Below are 15,858 nucleotides of genomic sequence, written 5' to 3' on the forward strand. Positions count from 1 at the left end.
GAGATTTTTCCAGGCACTACAACGCGGAGGTAAGGTATATCGTGCACTGCAAGGCTTTCACTAGTTCGTTACCTATTGTCAGACGTGCAAATGAAAGTGGAATAGCCGAAGAACCAATGTTTCCGCATGTATTTGTACCGCGGACTTACCCGAACGATCCGCTCTGCCTGCGGACGCTGCGCTTGCCACATCCATTCCGATTTGCAGCAAAATCTTGCCGAGAAGCTGAAGTTCACTAACTGAATTCGCTAGCTAAAATTCACCATCCTGTTCATTCGTGAGACAGACAGACAGACAGACAAAGAACTTTAATAACAAGGTCCTGAGAAGCTTTGCCCTAGGGCAGAGCTGCGGGCCGCTCCCACGTGGGGACTGGTAGGCAGAGCCTAACCACCGCATCGTGGGCTCTCTGGACCGCCCATGTTTGACGTGCATATTCTGAGCTCCGGATGGCAGAGCTCCATTCTCGTTCTGTGATGCGATTGGGTCCCTGTAACGAGGGGCATCGCCAGACCATGTGTGCGAGATTGCTAACAGCCCCACAGTAGGGGCAAGTAGAGCTGAAAGCCTCTGGAGTGATCGTGTGGAAAAGGGCCAGTTTAAAGAAATTGCAAAGCGCAAGCACTGCGTCTACCTGCGGTCGCCTCGCTTGGCAGCTCGGAGCCATGGGAGCAGCAGGTGGCGCCACCGTGCTTTCAGAATGGCGCCACTCAATTTTTCTGTGTTCGGGTGTATACAAAGAAAGGGAGCAATGCTCGTTCATGTTAGCTTGCAGAAAAATGGCAACCCATTATTCAATTATTCGGTGCGAGAAACTCCTGTAAAGCGTGCTTTGATGTGTACTGCACTATTTGTGAAGAAAGTAAGCTTGCAGGCCAAGAAATCCAACATTGAGAAGTGGCAAATGTGTGATTCAAAAGATGTGATAATATGGAATGTGGAAGCAACCAGGTGCAGAGCAGAAGTAACCTTTAATAGGAAGCTTGAGCTCGGGTGCTCCGATCTAGATACATGTAAGAGGAGAATTCGTTTTTCTCGGCAATCACTGCAGCAAACTTGGCGAGGTTTGTTGCCTTTAAAAGACCAACTTAAAATCTACTGACTGTTTGTTTCGAATTGTTTATTTAGGTCGTCAATTTCTTATTAAAAAGCGGCGGAATTCAAAAATTTTCAGAAAAGAAAACTAACAAATTTACAATGCTGTAACTGAGCAATTAAACGTAATATCACAATTATGAGATTTGCACGCAATAGTGCATATAAAGCCGACAAAATTGACATGTTACACATGAATCTCAAAATACTTAGTAACATAGAACTACAGCTTTTGCGGAACCCTTGTACACAACGTAATAGATTCAGGTAAGATATAAAATGACACATCAAATTTGTCTACTTTTAATGTTCTAATAGATGCCGTTTACAGAACAGTGATATTCTTTTTGATTCGGAGCTATTTATAAAATTCGTGCTTCTATCTTTTTCAAACTCTCGAATTTATGAAAATGTTTTTAAGAAAATTCGGGCTTTAAATCGAAATTAAATTTTAAACAGTCACTAGTAGTTAACTTTTTCTCTCAAATGCAACAAATTTTATTAAAATCGGTCCAGGCGTTAGCTCAGAAAAATTTTCTTGCGTTTTACATGTATTTCAATAGGCCGCGTTGGAGTTGGGCACGAGCTAAAGCTTCCTCTTAAGAGAGTTTGCTACTGGGCTAATTGTGTACTACTTGGTACGTTCTTCCTTCTTTTCCCCCTCGCTGTCGTGATCTTGTCTTTTATGGCCTTCCTCCGCCTTTACCCTTCTCTTCAGTTTAGGTATTTTGTATGGCGCAAAATAAACCTTCATTTCTAAGTCAGTGTTCGCGTTTGTCGCACTTTCTTCTCGCATTCTATGGCCTGCTTTTGTGTTTAGAAATATCTACCAACTAGACCAACAGTAAACTTTCCTAACGTTCATCTCTTGTATATCGGCCCGTATTTTCTACGTCTCTTTATCAAAACCCACCCTTGTGTGTCAGCCTCCTCGACCGCGCTTCCTGATGAGCCGGACTCTTACTTGTTCGATGTGAAGAATGCGTACTTTTCTCCAGAGGTAACATCTCTGCTTGGACCGTTTTTTCCATCACTGGGCCATGGCCCGAGTATTTTATCATCGTTTTGCGCTGAAGCTTGTAGAATGTTCGGCTTCTGAACGATTGTCTCCGTGTTGCCTACATCTGTGGGAGGTCATTATCCATTTGCCCGAGAGCTGTAGTCTGCTTCGAGCATCACTGAAAAAAAAATTTCACCGACGATTACGACACTTCCTAATGTGAAAGTTTATCGCAGTTTTCATTTGGCGATGTGTTTGCTGGCACGGACAATCTATATCGTACGGCACGTAGTTCACGTTGCAAATCTAAATTACGGCTGCCTCGTATGGGGGACAACTTCAGCCACAAATATTCAAAAGCTGTTTGTTATCCAGAAGAAATTTCTTCGTGTCATTTGTAATAAGCCTCGTGATTTTCATTCCGCTCCTCTTTTCAGCGCGCTTAAAACCCTTAAATTGCCTGCCCTAATAAACCTGCGCTTGTTGACAACCTACAGAAGATATGAGAAAAATATTGGTGCCCTCAGCTCTCTCGCTAATCTCACAAAACGAGAAACCCCCTACACAACTCGAGCTCCTGAGACTTGGTGTGTTCCTCAACTTCGGACTAATTATGGCCAGCAAATGTTATGCTACTGGCTGCCCAGTCTACTCAATGATCTTACCAGATGCAATATCGATGTGTTGACTTGTTCCGCGAAAAATCTGCGTGATATGTTCCTCCAATCTTGACTGTGTACCGTTGTACTTAGTGATCTTTTGCCCTTAGTGCTTTTGCTCTTCTCTCTTTTCTTTCCTTCTTTTCTCCTCTTTTTTTTTCCCCTTACCGTTTCCCACCTGCCCTGCTGCTGCCATTGTAAACGGAACCTGGGGCCAGTCAAGCTGCTTCTCCGCAGCTTTTTTCCCCTTGTTTTTCCGCCACAACCATGTACCTCCTTGCTTGTGGAAACAAATAAATAAATAAAAAAATAAATGACGCCCGCTACTCCGGCGCTATCTCGTAGCCATCGTCGCTGCAGAGAGAGATAGAGAGTATGTGTGGTTATGAAGAGGAAGTGGCGCTGCAGAGCCCGTGTTTCACGGCACTAAGATGCTCACGTATTCGCCACACCCTCCTTCTCGCGCACTTTTCGCTATCGCCGTCTTTCATCTGCCGCCGCTTTCAATCGCTCTGTTACGCCGATGCTCGCCGCATGGAACGGGCGCTTAAGATCTGCGCTCTAAAAGGGCACGCAGGACGTATGTTAATGTTAGTGTGTCTGTCCATGCGGTGAGAAAAGCGGAGATCCGCGAGCACGTCCCACAGACCTTGCAAGTTGGTACAGAATTTTCTTCCCATCACTGGTTGAAGAAGGCGTAGCTGCTCAAAAGGGCGCGCAGCCCACCATCACGGGCGAAAAAATTACAAGGTCTCGCGGTGCATACGAGAAGGCTTGGATTGCTTCTTCTCTGAGGTGGCTGTCCACATGCGAGTCAGTCAGGTCAGGCTAATCTCTCTTAGGAATACTAATCTCAAACTTGTCCTTTCCAATAACGAATGTGACTCCTGTGTCCTTCCCATAAAAGGGTACCACGAGAAAGCTGGGGATGCCGTTGACAATAATTTTCGACGAGCTGACTATTGACCGGCAATGTTGAAGAGGGAGGGCACCAAAACATTGTGAGCAGTTCGAATGGAAAAACTGGCCCTTTTTGTCAAAAGGAGCCCTGGTCTCTACTTTGAAGCGTTCCTCTTGACCAAGACTTATAAGAAGGAATGCCCGTGCAGGGTGATTATTTCTGAAATTGAGCACCTGGTAACTGGCGGTCCACAAGTTCCGCCAGAGACGTCTCTCAGTTCTCGCCATCGCCGACCTTATCCTCGTCCACAGCCCAGTGGTATCTTATTTTCTGAAAAGCTGAAGGCTGAAAGACGTCGGTGTCTTTTTCCCTTTACATCAATGATTGGTAGTCTTCTCTTCCTCAGGGCACCCTCTGCGATGTGGTGAACCAGCCCATTGACAAGTATGGAATAACGAGGTTTCTGTACCACTGTGACGTGACCTCCGACAGTTTTCTTGTGCTGCACTCTTTCTATCTGCGATCCACTATTGTCTACTTTGACAAATAATTCTTTGTGCAGAAGGAGGGTGTTTGTCCGGGCTGTGGCCGAAGTCCTTTACTCAGCGACAGCCTGCTGTCATCTCTGGAAAGCAGAATACAAAAGGCTTTTAGCAGCCTAGGTATTGTCAACCTGTTTCTCTACGTGGACGACTTCTTGTTGATCTTCACTACAAGTGTTCACGATCCGTCGCCATAATCAAAAACGATATTTGTCACCTTCGAAGCTTGCGTGGGGCCGCTTAAGCTGACAACGCAGCTTCCTGAGAGTCGACAGATCAGCTTTATTGACCTCTGCTTATTCAGTGTACGGGTGGACTGGGTTAGTGTTATGCCAGTCAGAGCACAAGGGTCTCGCGATACACATTTTTGTACTCCAAATTTATGAAGCTCGGAATTGTTACTACATCACTCAAGAACGGCATCTGAAGGTCCTGCCGTCACGACGTCACGAGATTCAGGCAAGCTTCGGCAGTTCGACAGCTTTTTGGCGTTCGCCATCTGGCTTTCTCAGAAACTTTCAGTGCGGCGTCGCTGAGAGGGTATCCTCAGTGCACCGGTGCACTGTAAAGCATGGTTCTGTAAAAAACAAGGGTAACCGCAACATTGTCTCCTACGTCCACAAGGTGTCGCATTAGTTTAAGCTACCTCCCAATATGTTGGAGTGCTCATTATGTTTTCAGCACCGCACGAATTGGGTCACTTGAGTAAGAAGGCGCACACCGAGTCGGGGAGGCCTGCATTGTGCGACACGAACCACGCGCCGGATTCAGTTCTGTACCGCAGGAGAGTTGTGTACTGTTTGAATCGCACCGCTGGTACGAGTTGTTGGGAACTCGGCGCTGACGCCCGTTGTTGCACCTGGGTCGCAAGCCCCAAGGGTAGCGTTGGCCTGGCGCCCTGGGGTACAACTGGAAGCATCCGAAGGTCCCGGCAAAGCATGAGTCGACTGGTAACAACAAAACAACTTGTTTATTCTAACATCGCAAAGAGTTGGCGGTCAGGTTGACCGAAGTAGAGAGACGGGAGAGCGCGTTACTCAACAGAAGAAATCGGAGCCCCCTTTTGGCGTCCGGGGGCAGCTGCTTTTATACTCTCGCAGTTGAGGGCAAGAAGGAACCCCTCTATAGACGAGCACGTGACGGTGCCGCTCGGGCACAATGGGATAAGGTGGCGCAGCGTCGTGTCGGCGCCACTCGGACCCCCCCTTGCTTCACAGTTGTTGGGAGCTCCTCTCCCCGGCTGCCGCGCTTCGACAAGCGTGGGCACAATGGGAAGAGAAGGAGGAGCAGCCGTCGTGTCGGCGCCGCTCGGACCCCCTTGCTTCACAGTTGTTGGGAGCTCCTCTCCCCGGCTGCCGCGCTTCGACAAGCGTGGGCACCAATATGCACATACACTCACACACGCACATGAAGACACGTGGCATCGGAACATGCCTAGACGCGCTTGGCAGGGAGGCGTAGCGGCGGCGCCGAACGGGCCAAAATGTCTGCCGCTTTGAACGAAGCCCTAGCGTCTGTTGTATCCTCGCCGGCTCTACCGCGCGTCGTAGGCGAAACGTAACAGACCGCCCCGCCGGGGGAAGGAGATCCCGATGGACAGGGGACTGCATCCGCTGTCCGGAGGGATGTCGCTCGATGATGCTCATAACCGAAGTCGGGCGTCCCTCGACGTTTCTTGAGCGCAGCGCACAGAGAAGGCCTCGTTCTCTCGTTCAGGTTCGCACGGGACACTGCAAAGTGACTTCGGGAGAGTTCACATTTTTGTTCTCGTTCCCGGCAAGCGTTAGAACTACGCTGAAACTCAACCGCTCAGTCAGCAAGCACGGCAAAACCCTCACTAAGCCCTGCCAGGCTCTTTCCCCTTTTATACCACTGCCTAGTTCCTTACAGTAGTCTAGCAGCACTCAGAACGCGTCCACAAATTGGAAAATTGCACTAGAAAGCATATCATCACTTTGAAACACTAAACAAAAGCAATGTGTTAAAAATCCTGCCTCAGGAAGAAAAACATCAGTAACAAACAATTTTGAGGCTGATTCCTACGTTAGGGGCTTCGACTTAAGCCATCGGCGTTACCGTTGAGACTCCCCTTTTTGTAACGCACCTCAAAGGAATATTGTTGCAAAGCGAGGCTCCAGCGCAGGAGGCGGCCATTTTTGGGAGAGATGGTCTGCAGCCATTGGAGAGGGCAGTGATCCGTCTCAATGATAAACCTTGAGCCGGCTAGATAGCATGACAATTTCTGAACGGCCCACACGAGACACGCACACTCTTTCTCGGTGGCGCTATACGCCTGCTCACGACCGGTCAGCTTACGACTAGCATACAGGACGGGGTGTTCTACTTCTCCATTTTCCCGTTGGCACAGTACAACGCCCATGCCTCGCTCACTAGCATCGCACTGAACTACGAACCCTTTTGTGTAGTCTGGCGATCGTAGCACAGGCTGGCTTGTTAGGGCGCTCTTTAGGGCGCTAAAAGCTCTTTCCTTTGTCTCGTCCCAGACGACTGTTTGCGGCTCTGTCTTTCTTAGAGCATCCGTCAGGGGAGCCGCGATATCAGAGTACCTGGGGATGTACCTCTGATAGTAGCCGGCGACACCTAGGAACGACCGAATATCGGTCTTCGTGCGCGGTCGCGGGAAGTCTCGCACAGCGGCCACCTTTATTTCAGAGGGGCGGCGACGACCCTGACCAATCACGTGACCGAGGTAGACAACCTCGGCCTGTGCTAACTGGCACTTCGGAGCCTTGACTGTCAAGCCCGCTTCGCGCAGGCGGGTTAGCACTGCCCGCAAGTGTGCCATATGCTCAGACCAGGATGCGGAGAATATCGCTACGTCGTCTAGATACGGTAAAGCGAATTCTTGCTGTCCCCGCAACACTTTATCCATGAGACTTGAAAAACAGTATGGCGCGTTCTTCAAACCAAAACTCAACACTTTAGGACGGAATGTTCCCATTGGTGAAATGAACGCCGCATACCTACTAGCCTCTTCTGTAAGTGGAACCTGCCAATAACCCCTGACAAGATCTAGGGTGGAAATAAACTGAGCGCTACTAACTTTCTCAAGGCGCTCCTCGATGTTAGGGATCGGATAAATTTGATCCTTAGTGATGGAATTAAGCCTGCGGTAGTCGACGCAAGGACGAGGTTCCTTGCCCGGTACCTCAACTAAAATCAAAGGGGAGGTATAATCACTCTCACCTGCCTCAATAACACCGAGCTGTAGCATTTTCTTTACCTCAGCCTCCATAATATCGCTCTGGCGGGGTGACACCCGGTACGCCTTGGATCGTACTGGCTCTGGGGAGGTAAGTTCTATGTCATGAGTAAGTACAGAAGTCCTACCAGGCCTCTCAGAGAACAGACCTTGAAACTCTTGTAAGAGCTGGTGTAGTTCGGTTTTCTGCTCAGGCGACAGCGATGCTCCACTGACTAAGTCACTAATGACTTGATCGGTGTCTTCCCTGTTCGTCACTGAGCCTAGTCCCGGAAGCTCGACCGGAAGCTCTTCAGGAACGTTTACCATCATGCACACTACTGCTTCCCTTTGTCTATAAGGTTTGAGCAGATTACAGTGGTAAACTTGTTGTGCTTTCCGCTTTCCTGGCAGACTCACCACGTAGTTAACGTCCGACAGTTTCTGAACAATTCGTGCTGGGCCCTCCCACTGCACGTCTAGTTTGTTGTTTAGCGATGTGCGCAATATCATGACCTCATCGCCCACCTCAAAACGACGGGCCCTGGCGGTCCGATCATAATAAACCTTGGCCCTCTGCTGGGCCTTTGCCATTGCTTCACCTGACAACTCCTGTGCCCTTCTTAAGCGTTCGAGGAGCTTAAGCACGTACTCCACCACGACTGGGTCGTCGCCCCTGCCTTCCCATGATTCTCGAAGCATGCGAAGCGGAGATCGCAGCGAGCGACCGTACACCAGTTCAGCTGGCGAAAACCCCGTAGCCGCATGCGGCGCGGTCCTTAATGCAAACATCACCCCAGGCAGACACAGCTCCCAGTCAGTTTGATGTTCAAAACACAATGCTCTCAACACGCGCTTCATGACGGAGTGGAGCTTCTCAACGGAATTCGACTGTGGGTGGTACACTGAGCTGTGTAACAGCTTTACCCCACACCTTTCGAGAAAAGTTGTCGTCAAAGCGCTAGTAAACACTGTGCCCTGATCTGATTGGATTTCCGCAGGAAAACAAACTCGCGCAAATATGGACAGTAGTGCATTGACTATCTCAACTGAGCTGAGTTCTTTAAGCGGCACTGCTTCAGGGAACTTTGTCGCTGGGCAGATCACAGTCAAAATGTGTCTGTACCCCGTGGCTGTTACCGGCAGAGGTCCCACTGTATTAAATAACGAGCCGTCTAAAAGGCTCCGTAATGATAGGTACCAATCTCAACGGCGCCCTCGATTTGTCCCCTGGTTTGCCCACCCGCTGACAGGTGTCACATGTCCTCACGAAATGGTCTGCGTCCCGAAAACACCCTGGCCAATAGTACTCTTGCAAGAGACGGTCCTTAGTTTTCTTAACTCCTAGGTGTCCGGACCATGAACCCCGGTGCGACAAGCGCAACAGATCCTCACGATAGCATTGAGGCACGATCAGCTGATCGAACTCCACTCCTCTGCGGTCTAGATACTTCCGGTACAGGACTCCACCTCTTTCCACAAAGCGAGCATTTTTCTTGGCGATACCTTCCTTGACATTGCAGCGTATGTTTTCTAGGCTGCCATCCTTCTTTTGCTCGGCTATCAAAGCCGACCGGCTGACTTTTAGCAACCTATTAAGTCCGTCTGACGTAGGCGCGAGGAGCAAATCTGCAGATAGCTCTTCTAACTTTCCCGCATCGGGATTTTCCTCTCCAGTATCTGGTGCCTTTAACGTTACAGACTCAATTTTATTCACTTCGGGCGTGCTCTGAATATCGGCTTGCTGCGCCTCTGACCCTTTCTCATTGTTCGCCAACGTCGGCCCCGCAACTACCGCCTTTGCAGCGAGCTCCCGAACCTTCGATCTGGTTAAGGCCTGAACGCTAGCCTCACCAAACAAAAGCCCCTTCTCGCGCAGGAGGTGATCGGACCTGTTTGAAAATAGGTACGGGTACTGGGGGGGCAGCATAGATGACACTGCCGCCTCCGTCTCAAGCGCCCCGAAAGGTCCTTCAATAAGCACTTTTGCTACGGGCAGACACACGCTATGAGCTTCCACGGCTTGCTTGATCCATGCGCACTCGCCCGTGAACATATGGGGTTCTACGTAAGAGGGGGGAACTACATCCATTGTAGCTGCGGAATCGCGAAGCACTCGACACTCTTTCCCGTTCACGAGGAGGTCTCGCATGTAAGGCTCGAGAAGCTTCATGTTCTCGTCAGTGCTGCATATTGACAAAAACACAACTTTTGGTTTTGTTTCCGGACACTGCGCCGAAAAGTGACCCGGCTTCTGGCACGTATAACACAAGCGCGCTTGCCTCATCTCGAACCGTTTTCTGCGTTCGGCTTCGGCTGCCGCCGTCTCTTTACGTTTGGTCGGACTGCTTTCACTCGCATCCTCACTACGCGTGTCCCCCTTTAATCTCATGGGCGTGAACCTCGGCCTCTCAAACTTCGAGCCAAATTCACCCTTTTGACCGTCCTTAGCTCCGCGAGCCCGACGTGTCACAAACTCCTCGGCTAGCTCAGCGGCTTTAGCCACCGTACAAACGTCTGGCCTAGCCAAGACCCAGTACCGCACGTTCTCAGGTAACCGACTATAAAACTGTTCTAGCCCGAAACACTGCAGAACTTTATCGTGGTCACCAAACGCTTTCTCTTCTTTGAGCCACTCTTGCATGTTTGACATAAGCTTGTAGGCAAACTCTGTATATGACTCATTCTTGCCTTTCTCACTTTCCCGAAACTTCCGACGGAACGCCTCCGCTGACAGCCTGTACTTCTTTAGCAGACTCGATTTCACTTTGTCGAAATCCTCTGCCTCCTCTCTATTCAAGCGAGCGACTACGTCGGCCGCCTCGCCGGGTAACAAAGTGAGCAAGCGCTGTGGCCACGTTTCCCGAGAGAACCCCTGCTTCTCGCACGTTCGCTCGAAGTTAACCAGGAACAAACCAATGTCCTCTCCAAGCTTAAACGGCCGCATCAGGTCAGTCATTTTGAACAATACTCGTTCTCCTGCACCGTGTGCCTGACTTCCATTACGAGCGCGTTCCATCTCAATCTCGAGACGCTTCATTTCCAACGCGTGTTGACGGTCGCGCTCTTCTTTTTTCTCTTGTTGCTCTCGCTCTTTTTGTTCTTTAAGTTCGCTCTCCTGTCTTTTTGCCGTGTCCCTCTCCTCAATGGTCTCAAGGCATTCCGATAGCTCGTCATCCTCAGCTTCTAACTCAAGAATAGCCCTTAGCAGTTCTGGTTTTCTGAGTTTGTCTGAGACATCCAGACCCAACTCTCTTGCAAGCTCCAGCAATTTCGGTTTGCGCAACGACTTCAAATCCATGGCTGCTCTGAATGCTGCTTTCTCTACTGCCTATTATTGTCTTGCCGCAATCTAACCCGGCAGCAACGACAACCACAATTACCAGCTCTGTTTCTAACACTAACAAAAGCCTGGCAAAGCTCAGAAGAACAAAGTCCCGCACTCACCAAACCTCTCAGCCAAGAGTTCAGCGCAGTCGTTCCGCTGCAGGCAACCAGTCATCACACAGGGCTCGTTGCACTGCTCCCGGATGGTCGTTGAGCTGCTCAGCATACAGTCAACTGCATCTTTTCGCTGCTGGCCTCCGTTGTCGCGATCTCACCGCTGGCAGACAGTTGTTGTAATCGCACCGCTGGTACGAGTTGTTGGGAACTCGGCGCTGACGCCCGTTGTTGCACCTGGGTCGCATGCCCCAAGGGTAGCGTTGGCCTGGCGGCCTGGGGTACAACTGGAAGCATCCGAAGGTCCCGGCAAAGCATGAGTCGACTGGTAACAACAAAACAACTTGTTTATTCTAACATCGCAAAGAGTTGGCGGTCAGGTTGACCGAAGTAGAGAGACGGGAGAGCACGTTACTCAACAGAAGAAATCGGAGCCCCCTTTTGGCGTCCGGGGGCAGCTGCTTTTATACTCTCGCAGTTGAGGGCAAGAAGGAACCCCTCTATAGACGAGCACGTGACGGTGCCGCTCGGGAACAATGGGATAAGGTGGCGCAGCGTCGTGTCGGCGCCACTCGGACCCCCCTTGCTTCACAGTTGTTGGGAGCTCCTCTCCCCGGCTGCCGCGCTTCGACAAGCGTGGGCACAATGGGAAGAGAAGGAGGAGCAGCCGTCGTGTGGGCGCCGCTCGGACCCCCTTGCTTCACAGTTGTTGGGAGCTCCTCTCCCCGGCTGCCGCGCTTCGACAAGCGTGGGCACCAATATGCACATACACTCACACACGCACATGAAGACACGTGGCATCGGAACATGCCTGGACGCGCTTGGCAGGGAGGCGTAGCGGCGGCGCCGAACGGGCCAAAATGTCTGCCGCTTTGAACGAAGCCCTGGCGTCTGTTGTATCCTCGCCGGCTCTACCGCGCATCGTAGGCGAAACGTAACAGTACCAAGTACCGCTGTCTTGCGGTCGGTCGTATCTCGGTTATACGGGGCTGTGCCTGAATGACCGGGTCAGCGAACACGCGAGCTCCATAAAGTCCGGCCCAAGTGGCAGCATGGCCTGGCCCGGCCGCTCGTGTGGGTGCTGCCTCGCAACCAGTGGATGCCGCATTTTCTTTCGATGCCAAGACACACACATGTTGAGCTTTTCAAAGCCTGCACAGTTCTCAGTAAGAAGGACACGTGTGTCAGCAAGCTCTCTCTGTTCTTCTCACAGAAAGACTTCACCTACTTGAACAGTTAGCTTTATTTTATTATTGGTTATATAATTGACATTTTGATATTTATTATTCAAGAAATAACATTTTTATTCATTGGGCCTACATTTGTATCAGGTAGCCTTTATTTTCTTGCTGATCCATTTTATCTTCCTTTAATCTTCTTACGTCTTAGGCCCGCTAATTGACCTCAGTTCATAGCGCCTGGTTGCGTGCCTCATCTAAATTTTCTAGATGTCGCTAACTTGATTTCTTCCAACCGTCGAGCTTTCGAATGGCGCGGTAGGCCCTTAACACTTGCTCCTTTTCCTTTTTTCTTTTTTTCCCTCCCAATAGCGGGTGCTTTGTGTAGTCGCGGTTCGTCTGACAAGTCCTCTTCACTCCTTCTCCCTCCCCTCTCTCTGTCGGGTTACTGTCTGGTCTCGGCCTCTTCTACACTTCTCCTTCTCTTCAGTCAATATATTCTGCGTCGCGCAAAACAAACTTACTTATGCGGCGTGCTCGTCGCACTCTATTGTACCGTTCTATCCGCTGTTTTTAATTTCAGACAAAGTGACCTGCCTGAAATAAGTGACGACAGCGAATTTCATGAAAGGTCACACGAAACTTCAATAGCACCCTTTCTAAGTTGCTTCGGCTCCTGTGCTGGTTTTGACATGTACTTACACCCGGATGTTTTTATCCTCATAAATATTCTATGAAGGTATGCATGGGTCAAAGAAATGAACAGTACCATCGTGATTATGTCATGTTCAGATATTTTATATTCGTTGTGGTGTTTGGCACCTACTTGAAAAAAGAGTTAACGTGTTGCCGCGCCCTTTGTTCATTCGCTTTATTTACTCGATCTCATGTGGTACCCACTTAATTTATTTTGTGCTGAAAGAATAAATGCTTTCGCGAACTCGTTTTTTCTTTGTTTATTTTTTCACTGTGCTTGAATTACTGACATTTAATAGAATATTTTTGTTGTTTCACTTGGACAGATATACAAGTTTTCACACGACGAACAATGAGAGTGTTGAGCTAAACTTCTTTTTTTACTCAAAGATAAGATTCAATGCGATGATCCACAGGACGGACTCTGAGCAAAATCGCAACCTCCGTAGTGATTGTAGCAGTCACTACAACTTGTTATGACGCTGGGATTTGGTGGACATATCGAACCCATGTCCACCAGAGGAAGTGTCAACATTGAAGCGATTAAGTACACCCCTTACTTTACCGTACACAAACCGATATCATGTGCAATTACGCAAAGATCCGAAACCATGGATGCGTCGTACGCTGTAAATAAAGAGACCTGCACATTGCGCACACGATGTGTTGTGTTTGAATGCGCGCCCGTCTCCATACCTAAGCAAGCTTCGCTTAGATAGACATACATTATGGATGTGTTCTGCCAAAATTAGTTTTTGTGTTCCTCACTGTTTTGCCGGAGACGAAGGCAACCTGCTGCAGGTGACATTTGGTCCTCGTTGGTATAGGGAGCCGGACCATCTCTATCTTTAGCGACGCTGTCCCCTTTCGGCGGCTCTTCTTTATCCGCGGTGGTAAGACAATCGACAATTCTCTCGAACTATAATTTGCCAAATATGCATTTCGAACTAACACGCCTCTGCCTCTTACTACAGCATATTCTTGATATTTCATTATTACCTTCATACATACAAAATATTATATTTTTATGATGGTAATATATTTGTAATAAATACAATTCGCATATAATAAGACAGCGAAAATCGGAAGGGGATTTTCAAATTTGAAGCCGTAATCTTTCACTCAAAGAAACAGCGCCAAAACAAATTTCTTAAACTAATACACCAATGCTCTCATCACCACAGAAAGAGCGACAATACTTTTACAACAACTTTTACTGCAGCTTTTACAAACGGGAAAAGGTAAGCCGGGCTTGAAATTTGTTCTTCACACACTTCTTGAGTAAAATACTGCCTACGCCCGAAATAGCGAGGCAAGCTCATATGTAATTAAAGTTTGACAGGAAGTCAATTAGGCTTGTGCAACCTTCCGGAATGTACTAATGACGTGCACACGTGGATAATGCTGCCGGCGCACAAGTAGGACATCTGCGGCAGTACTGAAATAGAAACACGTTATAATTAAAAGAAAGTCAGAAAACGGCACTAGTGGTAAGACTTACGCAGTTCTTTTTTTTTTGTCGTCTCGAGCGTCGTATCACGCTCTGTAGCTTCCATTTCATCGTCAGACTGTCTTCAGACCTGGTAAATACGTACACATAGGAACTTGTCCAGGTGCAATGCACTCGAGAAAGTTGTTATGAAGATTTTATTTGTTCGTCTTTGTTCCTTTGCTGGGGATGATATCGTTGGTTTAATTCTCGGCAAAGCGACTGCATCCCGGTAACGGAAAAATATGCTTGTTATTTACCGTGCACTTGGTGCACGTTAAATAGCTCAATATGGCCAGAGTTAATCCACTTCCCTACAGTATGGCGGGTCTAACAGCCCCAGTCTTGTTATTGAACGGTCCGTTGGCCTGTCTCGCTCGTAGGCAAGACAGGCAGACAGACCCCCTTTTTTAATGGCATCTCCCTTCAATCGATAGCTGGGCGTAAATTTCAAGTTGCCGCACGATTAATGACCTTATGATAAATATCGGGCTTGCCGAACAGGGTGGGCTTGAAAGGGAGCCTCAGTAAATAAAATAATAGCAGTTAGCGGAGTGGTAGATGGATATCAACTATAGGAATGGGAGCGTTGTTTGCACGCTTTACCATTTAAATAAACGAATAGAAGAAAAAAAGAAAGCGACTGCGCAAAGGATGTCGCGCTGCTTCCCTACTGCCCTGCTCTGATATAGGAGAAGGTTTGCATGTTCTACAACTTTTTCCCTCGTAAGTTTTCTTACACGATGTTTGGCAGTAGTGTAGTGATGGGTGAAATTAGAGGGAATAAAAAAAAATGTCTGCGCTGTCCCTCACACAACGCACGCTGCGGCGACCGTTGCGTTCACTTTCCCGTTCTCTGCTAATGGGTCTGCTGAGAGAAAGTTTGGGCGACGTCAACAAAAAATAAGGAAGTGATGAAACGAAAGAATTAGGCCCTGCTTTCGGCAAGGGCAGTGGTACCGCAAGGCATTTTGCAAGCAACAGCGAAGTGCATGTAAAAAAGCCAAAGGAAATTATATGCTTTGAAAGGTCTTCCGGCAAGCCCCGGATGGGAAAAAGGAAGCTATTAGTCGCGTAACAAGGAAGATAGCGGCGGCAACAAAATAAGCTCGCAATGCTGTCGTCCCCACGGTAACCTCCACGCTGGCAGAAGCGCCTTCTGTTGCGAGTCAAGCGAAGGAGATTCTTGGATTAGATAAAGAACGCGGCGTGCAAGCAGCTGATAAATGTTGCTGTGTGTCAGCGGCAGTGCTTTTCTCTTTTTCTGTCTATGTTTGCGCTTTGCATTATTTATTTATAGTGGTGTGTGTGCTTGCAGACAATAGAGGGGTAGAGAGTAACTGGAGCGAGCAAAAATCGCCAAGAAAAAGTTATTTCCACAGCGCACAGAAAAATCTTCCAGACTTGTTTTCATTATATTTTTAAATTTTGCCCTGTTTGTGCGGTTGAAGACGGCCGTGGTTCCGGTGATATTCGTGGGGAAGAAAAGAAAAGTGAGAACTTGCGTGGCTTGTTGCTTAAGCTTGCTTCTGTGCTTCCCTCAGAGCCAGTGGTGGCGATGCTTTTCCTCGGCGCTTAGCATGAAGCAGCTTTGTCACCCAACAAACACTCTGTCACTGAGATGACTGCCTCAACTTCCTCGACTGCAATTCATC

The sequence above is a fragment of the Dermacentor variabilis genome, chromosome 5, assembly GCF_050947875.1.
Source record: "Dermacentor variabilis isolate Ectoservices chromosome 5, ASM5094787v1, whole genome shotgun sequence".
NCBI classification, from domain to species: domain Eukaryota; kingdom Metazoa; phylum Arthropoda; class Arachnida; order Ixodida; family Ixodidae; genus Dermacentor; species Dermacentor variabilis.